A 10,113-nucleotide genomic window follows, 5' to 3' on the forward strand; every position below is an offset into this window, starting at 1 on the left:
TAAGCATTCAAGTGAGTTTTATGCCGCGTTCGAATGTGAGCCAAGCAAACATAAAAGGTAGTCATCCGCAGTCTGCCCACCACCTTTTCCAGCTACTCCCCTCGGGCAGACGCTACAGATCCATGCGCACCAAATCCAGTAGACACTTAAACAGCTTCTTCCCTCTAGCCATTAACTCCTTAAACAGTCACTGACATAGTCACTCTTCTTGTACTACAAATACTGCTACTGGTTACTCTAAAATGGTTCAATGATTTGTTGTTTACGATGATACTAATGCAGCGTGTTATACCGGAGACAAATTCCTTGTGTGTTCTACATACTTGGCCAATAAAGATGATTCTGATTCTGATTCTGATCATTACCTGAGTAAGAGTAAGTATTCAATGAAAAAAAAAAACAACAACTGAAATACTAAGTAGCTTTTGATGATCTTTTTTAATCCGACCATGGCCCTCAAATTAAGATATCCTTTATCCTTGGGACGAAATGGACACGAAAAAAGAATGGGATTGTACAATTCAGATACTGCCAAACAGTAATGTTTTAATTGAAATGAATATTCAATCTTCAGCCTTAATAGATGAACTTAAATGACCTTTCTTGGTTTCCATTGTGACACAGCATAAGGCTCACTAGGCAGGAAGCACGTAAAACACTGCAATGTGTTTTCTCAAGCTCAAAGTGGAGTTTTTGTAGGGTGAAATGGCAACATTTTTAGGCAGACACATGTGACAGCACAGGACATACGTAGCTGTTCTTTTTCCAAATCTATTTTATGATTTTTTTTAAGCAGATTTCACTATTAGTATGTGTGATGTGATATGTCAAAGGCACACATGACAGAATGTTGTCTCTTCTTTTACAACTCTGATGTAGCTATTTTGCAGGATCTCTGTGTGAAAGAAGTCTTTTTGCCACGCAAGTTCAAGGTTTCCGACTGAGAAGCCTTTTCTTTCAATAACCCCTTTCACACTGCCCTTTCACACTAACTTTAACGTTTTGAACACGTGCTTGGCAAGCCATCGAGTTGCTTCTTTACGACGAGGAGTCGGTATGATGCAATCAGCACCACTGTACACATCAAGTGTTACATAATACCATAACATATCTTTTGTGGGATGTTATGCGCAAGTGAAGAAGACAAGCTGTGCAGAGACAATTTGATTGACCGGCCTGCTGGAGGAGGGGAGCGAGGAGGTCACGGCGACTTCAAATTACTGACTGTACACACACCACTCGCGAAACACCAAATTACGTAATGTTCCTTTACAACACGTGTGTGTGTGTGTATGAGAGAGAGAGAGAGAGAGAGAGGGAGTGCTGACTGCGTTTGTTTTTAGAGGCCAGACTGAGACGTCGTGTTTTAAACCTCATGAACCCACCTCATGATATGGTTTGCAGCTAATAATATTCACATTATATAATATTGTATATGATATTTTGATCCTCTCTGGTTTTAGGTATTGAGGACAGTCTGTAGAGTTACATACACTGCAGCCACGTTTGATAATAATAAACATCACAAACCCCGTGGCATCACTTGCGCCCCGCTATATCGCAGATTTTTAAAGGATTGTTTCTTTTGAATGTTTTTTAAGATAAGATAAGATAACAGAGACTGTTACACCCGCGCTGCAAGAAGGAGAGATACAGACGCTCGTTCCTACCAACTGCTGTCAGGCTGCTGAATAAAAAATAGCAACAATAATATTTAATAATTGAATGATGTGGAAAACAACTGTAAATAGCACTGCGATTTATCCATTTTGTATTTATATTGCACTTAATTGGACGGTGTTTGTTTGTTTTTTCTTCTTCTTTCTGCCTACATTCTTGCTGCTGGAGGCTGTAAATTTCCCCAGTGTGGGACTAATAAAGGATATCTTATCTTATCTTATCTTATCTTATCTTATCTTATCTTATCTTATCTTATCTTATCTTATCTTATCTTATAACCTTTACTTGTCCCACATTGGGGAAATTTGCGGTCTACAGCAGCAAAATGGGGGGGGGGGGGAGGGTTTAGAGAAGAAAAATTTTGACAGTATACTCGCAAGTCCATATTTAGAGGTGCGAGTTTGGTGTAGTACCACGTTCTGTCACAGCATGCCGCGCAGCACTGAGCTCGACTGAAAGTGACGTGGTGTAATTAACAGAAAGAAAAAGAGGAAGAGAGGCTTTCGGTAACTGCCATTGTTCCTAAGCAGAGAGCTTTACGGTGAATATAAAAAGTCTGCACACCCTTGTTCAAGCAACCAGGTTTTTCGATCGTACTGCGGTGCAGACGTCCTCTGAATAAAGCTGCGTTCAAACGGAATCCATCTCTCCTTTTGCCGTTTCGTAAAGTAGAGCCACCCATTCAAAAACAACAATCCCCTCAATTTCAATATTATTCTTAATCATATTAAAGCAAACAATTTCACAAACTGATTTTATTTGACCTCAGTTCCATATCACCTGGCCTAAACATTTCATTTTAAAACTCAGATGTGTCCCCGGTATAAAAAACGTTTGCCCTTCCTCTGATTTTGAGCGTGCGGGTATATTTCATATCTGTCCACCAGGTAGCGCACATGAGCGTACACGCAAAATGAAACTACTGTAATCCGTTTATGGTTGCAAACTTTGGAGCTTTAGTCCGGTTGGATGTTAAATTGTCCAGTCAGTCACACACCCACACACCCACACACACACACACACACACAAACACACACACACACACACACACGCTCAAAGCCGTAAAGTCATTTACACAACATCAGTTGTGTGCATTTCACTGATAAACGCACGCGTTGTCTCACTGTTTTGGCTGACCTTATCGAACAAGTACACACAGAAACAGTTAAAGATGTACAGTCACATTCCCTCCGTAGATTACATAACGCTCGAAGAACAGAAGTTTCCCATATTGGAAGTTGAACCCGGGCCACCTGGGTGAAAACCAGGAATCCTAACCGCTAGACCAGGTGTCCCCAACCACCGGGCCGCGGACCGGTACCGGTCCTCGGGGCATTTGGTACCGGGCCGCACAATAAGAACTTACATTAATTCCGTCGTATTTATTTTGGAATACGAAAGATATTTTATTTTGAAAAATTACCGGATTCGCCGTTACATCCGACTGTGTCGCTTGACACAAACCACGCTTCTCCGTCACGTGACTGATTACGCTAAAAACAAAACACCAGAGCTTGCTAAATGAGTAAAATAAACTGCTGGAGATCGCAAATGACGGCGGCCTCAAAAGTACGTTCGAGACAACAACTCTGCCGGTGTTCTGGATTCAAGTTAGGGCTGAACACTCTGAGATCGCCACAATAGCACTGTTGCCATTTCCGACATGCTACCTGTGTGAGACGGGGTTTTGTGCAGCAAAATGACAAGTAGACTCGACCAGAAGCACACACTTCAGGTGTCATTGTCTCCTATTACCCCGAGATGGGACCGCCCGCTTGCAGAAAATCAAGCTCGGCGCTCGCACTGATTCAGCATTGTGGTGAGTTGAGATTTTCATGCACTTTGAATTTGTGTTGTATCGTATTTTGAAGGCATTAAGACCGTAGCGATCAGAGTGTTACGGCCAAATTGGACGCTCTTCGTGTTTATCTCGAAAACCCCCCAGTGTTCATGCAGCTCTTAGCATATTATTTTGTAGTATATATCCGCCACACCTTAAATGCCGGTCCGTGAAAATATTGTCTGACATAAACCGCAACCAAAAAAGGTTGTGGACCCCTGCGCTAGCACATATGGGACTCACAGAGGAAAGGAAATTAAAACAGATTTTTTTACTGTAGTACCAGAGAAAAAAACGGCCAATAAAGATGATTCTGAATCTGAATTAAGGGAGTTTGTTCAAAATGGAAACAGATCAAAATGTCATGATTTTTAATTTTTTTTAACATGACTATATCATTTTTGGAACACAATCACATCAAATGTGTTTGAACAACATACTTCTGTCTTAATGTGTGTATGAAAAGAAGCTGGTGTTCTGTGAACCCCAGTTGGGTGCGTGCCTTTTATGGCGTTGCAACCGTCACGCTGGTTACAGTAAAGGAACAAATTGTAAAATATAAAATATACAAGTCTTGACTTGTCTGCCCACATGTGTCGCAGTAAACTTCAACCAAAAGTGGAAATAAACATATTTTCTCATATCTTTAAAACGATTGTTTTTTTTTGTTTTTTTGTGGTAACCGTTCATTGTCTTGATTAAAGAGATGCTAAAATACAAAGTAGTGAAGACAGTATGTTGCAGCGGAAATAAAAATCAACATCTTTTTTTTTGCCGCATGACAGAAACTCGCAAAGCAGTGAGTTTTTTGCAAACCGTGAACATACAGGAGCCCAATGTATATTATTTGCATAAGCATCACTGACGTCACTGACAGGTAACTCAATATCTGAAGTGCCTCTAAAGTTGTTTCCACGTCAACGCCTCTCCCAGCAGCTCATGATCCCAAACAGTGCAAACTGTGACTGAGCGCCAGTCTGCTACCATCTACCCATGTAACACACACACACACACATACACACACACACACACACACACACACACACACACACACACGATCCAATGCTATTCCTGGCCCCAGTGTCCTTCAAAGAAGCTGCCAGGATCTGTGAAACTTCACACTGACCTAACTTGGATGCTTAAAATAGAACGGGAGCAGACAGATTGGCTCACGGTGTGACGCTACCTCTGTTTGCTTGCGGTCTGCATCCGGTCAATGACTTCTTGCTCCAAGAGCATGGCTGCGTCAATATTTGTTTTTCAATCTGCTTGTTAAAATATGCCGTCGTTGGTGTTAAATTTCTGTGTTTTCATTGTTTGAGTCAGCACGCTTCAGCTGCCACATTTGAGTCAGACTTAAACAGTTGGAGGATCCCAGCCGTGGGCCTCATTGTTGTGTCTGTGCTGTTACCATGGTTACTGAAAGAACACAGAACGGATGCTTCTCGGAGGAAACACCTTGTTCGTCTGCATCACTATGGCAACCAATATAGCACAATCACCTGTATCACTACACTTATGGCAACCAAGCATTACCTGCCTCTATATCTCCATGGCAACCAGAGCATCCTTCAACCATTCATCCCTATATGATAACCAAAGCATCCTTCAAACTCGCATCACTATGCTAATCAAAACTTCAACTGTTACCTCCATGGCAACTCAACCATCATTCTCATCTGCATCAACCTCACCTGTATTGCTATGGTAACAAAAAAAAATTGCACGTGCATCGGTATGGTAATGAGAGTATCACATTCACCTGTATCTCCATGACAACCAGAGCACAAGCCTCACCCGCATTCCTATGGCCACCAAAGCATCCTTCTCACTTGTATCTCCGTAGCAACCAATGAATCCAGTATCATTATGGTAAAAAAAACAAAAAACAAAAAAAAGCACCTACTTCGCTATCAACCTGTCTGCCCACGGCAATCATATCATCTTCCTCCCCAGTATTTTTTAATATAGTTGTGGCTTTTCAAGGAAACCATATTTAACAGAACACATCGTGTGACAATGGTGAAAGTCAACAAGTTTATTTGATTTCATTTGATGAATAACAAATTCCAAATCATGACATTATCTAAACTTGTCGCGTGAAACCAATGCATTTTATCAGCCCTAATGCTGTGCTGTATGTTTCCGCTAGAGGGCAGCATGTATACATGACACAATCTGCTGTGGCTCTGAAAATTGTCCCCTTTTCATTGAATCTTATTGAAAAGTTTCATTTACGCACTTGTACTGTATGCTAATAATAGAGTGCACGAAGATGACCTTATGATGGCCAGTTCATTTGGCAAAACGGCACCATCTAGTCTGTCAAGACCTACATTTTTGTTCTTTGCTTTTAAACTGTTTCAAATGATTGAAATTCAGATTATCTACATCGATCCATCCATCCATTTTCCGATCCACTTCATCCTCACAAGGGTCGCGGGGGGGGGGGGGGGGGGGTTCTGGAGCCTATCCCAGCTGTCTTCGGGCAGTAGGCGGGGGACCCCCTGAACCGGTTGCCAGCCAATCGCAGGGCACACACAGACGAACAACCATCTCCACTCACACTTACACCTATGGACAATTTAGAGTGTTCAATCAGCTTTCAATGCATGTTTTTGGAATGTGGGAGGAGACCGGAGTACTCGGAGAAAACCCACGCAAGCCCGGGGAGAACATGCAAACTCCACACAGGAAGGGCTGAGCCGGGATTGAACCCATGCCCTCTACACTGTGAGGTCAATGAGCTAACCACTGGGTCACCGGGCCGCCATATTATTTACATTGGCTATCACATAATACTAAACATTAATACTAGCTAGCTAGCTAGCTAGATAGATAGGTAGCTAGCTGACTAGATAGATAGATATATGGCGCCCTCTAGTGTTCAACATAAAAATTACAAGACAGCACCTGCATGAGCAATTGTTTGCTATCTATTGTATTCAAAACCTATTCAGGTCCGTGCACGACAACACTTTTTTTTCATGACTAGTAAGGCAATTCAGTGCACTAGTAAAATGACTGCGTCGTACAATTAACTTTTTTTCCTACTAGTGTATGACATTACTGCACATCAGTGGGACAACTTAGATCGGTAGTTAGAGGGGCAACTACATGTTATTGATGTGGCAAAACTACTAATGGGCATTTCAGATTTAGTAGTAGGTTACATGAGGCTAGTAGTGCCTGATATGCTTTCTAAGTGGCTCGAGTTGTGTTACTAGTTCAGGACAGATGTTCACTGGTAAGGTTTAATTGCATAAGTAGGCCCAAGTGGCACTTGTAGAGGAAACATTTAATTGCAAAACACAGACATTCTACTACTGGGCCGAAATGTCTTACGAGTGAGGACAAAGAGAATAGTGCACTGGTACATAGACCTTAGGCTGGATTTGTAGGCTATGGAATAAATGCTCCAATGGCTTTAAATTGAAGCTTAATGTTGTGATGCATGCATCTGGAATTGTATTACAGTATTACAATATGTGCGTGGGCCACAGATCACTTGCGAGGCAGCCTTTGCTCCTTCCTGTTTGAATGTGGAGCAGCAGCAGCAAAGTCATGTGATCAGTGTAGCGGCCGGCTAGCATAATTTACATTGTTTGTGTTAGGGTGTGTGTGAGTGCAGTAAATCCACGAAGATGAAGTAAGAGGCGGCGCGCTTGTAAACGTCCGCTGGACATTTAAATGATCAACAACAACAACAACAACAAGCAGCAAAAGTCATTCATTCCTGCTGAATCGTCACTTAGGTGCAACTGCAGCAGTCACGTCACTGCCATACAACTTTGTTACAGTATGACAGGCCAGGAATAGGGTTTTAACGAGCGATTGGATTTTAAAATATGGGTTGATTTTTCAAACAAGGGATGAAGTTTCACGTTAGGGTTTCAAGTCATTGTTACAGTTCAAACGTAGGATTTTAAACAAGAATTAGGGTTCAAAATTAGGGTTCAGGTTTTACAGTAGGTGTGAAAAGCACTTTGAAGTGCCACAGTTAAGGTAGTGAAGAGGTTTCAAAACAGGGTTAAGTTTGTGAGTTTCAATTTAGGATTTCAAGTCAGGTTTAGATTTTCAAAGTAGGGTTTCAAACCATGATTAGGATTTCAAGACCAAGCTAGGGTTTTAAATTAGGGTTCCAAGCAAGGGGTAGATGTTCAAAATAGGGCTTCAAGACAGGGTTAGATTTTCAGATGATCATTTCAAAGGGCGGGGCTTCAAGATTTGGGTAACGTTCCAATGAAGGGTTTCAAGAGTGGATTAAGGTTTCAAATTTACATTTGATTGCAAATTGGAGTTTTGAGCCCAATGGACGGTTTCAAATTATGGTTTCAAGGCTAAATCAGTGAAAGTAGGTTTCAAAGCAAAGGTTAGAATTTTAAAGTTAGGCTCAAGCCAAAATTAGGGTCATAAAGTAGGGGTTTAAAACAGGGTTAGTTTTCAAAATGTGGTTCCAAGACAAGTCCAGGTTAAAAAAAAAATTGCATTATGTAGAATTGGAAATTTTTCAAAACAGCGTTCTGGTTTCAAAAGAGGGTTTAGAGTAGAGTAGATGATCCAGCAGTGTGTGTGTGTGTGTGTGTGTGTGTGTGTGTGTGTGTGTGTAGGTGGGGGGGGGGGGGGTCTTTCTGTTTTATATTTGTGCGCTGAACATCGGAGTGTGGATTTATTTCCCTCCTGGCACGCCTTCTTCCTCTTCCTTTTTGATTCATGTTGTGTACGCGGCCTCAAGGTTGATGCCGTCTTCTTCCTCCCGTGCTGACGAAGATGACTTATGCGTGCGCGTGGGTGCGACTTGTACGCGCGCGGAAGTTTTACGCCCGTGTTGCCACATCCCGCGGCCTCATCCATCTCGCTGACGCCGCCGTAAATTCTCCTCGTGAATGGGTCCGAATGATTGGTCTCCTCGCCGCCGGACCGTTCGGCCGTGCGTGTAGCCTCTTTTGTCCCGCGCCCTCGAATGCCTCGTGATAGTTCCGAGACAGGGGCAAGGTTTTAAATTAGGGTTTCAAGCCTCGGGAAGGCTTTTAAAGTAAGGTTTCAAGACAGGATTAAGGTTTCAAAATTAAGTCTCAAGACAGGCATAACATGCACATTCGGGCTTCAAATTCGTTTTGGGTTTTATGACGGAGTGAAGGTTTCAAATTGGGGTTTCCAGCTAGGTTAGGGTTTCCATGTAAGTTTTCAGACCAGGGTTATCGTTTCAAGGCAGGGATAACATTTCACGTTAGGGTTTTAAGCTTTGATTTGGGGTTCATGACAGGGTAAAGGTTTCATATTCGGGTTTCAAAGTAGGGTGTTGAGCCTGGTGTAGGGTATTTAAGTAGGGTTTCAAGTCAGCATTAGGATTTCAAAGTAAGCTGCCAGGCCAGTGTTGTGGTTTTAAAACAGCATTACCATTTCACATGAGGGTTTCAAATTGGGATTCCCAGCCTTAGGTTAGGGTTATTAAGTTGGGTTTCAAGTAAGGGTTAGGGTTTGTAGACAGGGTTAACATTAGGGTATCAAGCCTGGGTTTGGGTTTCATGACAGGATAATGGTTTCATGTTCGGGTTTTAAATTAGATTTCAAGCAAGGGTTCGAGTTGTAAAGTAAGGTTTAATACAGAGTTGGGGTTCGAAGACAGTTTGATGTTTCAAATTAGGTTTCCCAGCGCAGGTTTGGTTTTCTCATTAGGGTTTCAAATTTGGGGTCCAAATGTGGGTTAGGGTTTGAAGTGGTGTTTTAAGTCAGGAGTAGGTTGTCAAATAAATGTTTGACGGCGGGGTCAGGTTTTGGAAGTACCAATTAAGGTGTCAAGAGAGGATTATGTTTTTAAAACAGGGTTAGAGTTTCAAGATAGAGTTTCATAACAGGTTTAGTATTGTGCTCCCAAAGCAAAAAACAAAACATAACATCTTCCCCTTTTAAAAGCTCATCCGTCGCATCGCATCTTCCACTCGGTTTACGCCGAAACGGCCACCGCGTCGAAGTTTTGGCGCTGGCGTTTGTTTGCACTGCCATTAAATTGGAACTTTAAATTTTTAAGGAGAATTTTAAGTCTTTTTCATTCCGTTCAGCCTTTCTGTGGTTGTCTCGGTTTACAGCAAACACGGCAACGACGAGCGGAAATAGAAACAAAACAACCTCAGGAATACTTTAAAAAGTGCCGTTTAATAAGTTTACAAAGCATGTGGGATTGGCCGCGATCTTTATGTCGGGGATTAGAATGCATCCCCTGCGACAAAGAGGCACTCACTCGACAAATGGAGCCAATGCAATGGTTGCTTTTAGATGGACAGGCAATGTACTGTACCTACTTCCTGGAAATCGGCCAATCAGAGCTCAGCTGAGTGATCGGATTCACGAAAGTTGACATTGTGGAGATTTATGCCGCATAGGGGGCTTATTTTATGCAGGTTTTTGCACTGTGTGTGTGTGTGTGTGTGTGTGTGCGCGCGCGCGTGTGGGTGGCAAAAAGGCCACTGGGAGTGAAAAAGAGCAACATGATGCTGTAAATCCTCATTTTGTGCCTGCTTCGCTGTCCCGGAGATTACACATTACTGTGCGTGCGTGTGTGTGTGTGTGTGTGTGCGTGCATGCGCGTACTT

Source organism: Hippocampus guttulatus, chromosome 6 (assembly GCF_054856545.1).
Source record: "Hippocampus guttulatus isolate MCC_2025c chromosome 6, RoL_Hgut_1.0, whole genome shotgun sequence".
Taxonomy (NCBI): domain Eukaryota; kingdom Metazoa; phylum Chordata; class Actinopteri; order Syngnathiformes; family Syngnathidae; genus Hippocampus; species Hippocampus guttulatus.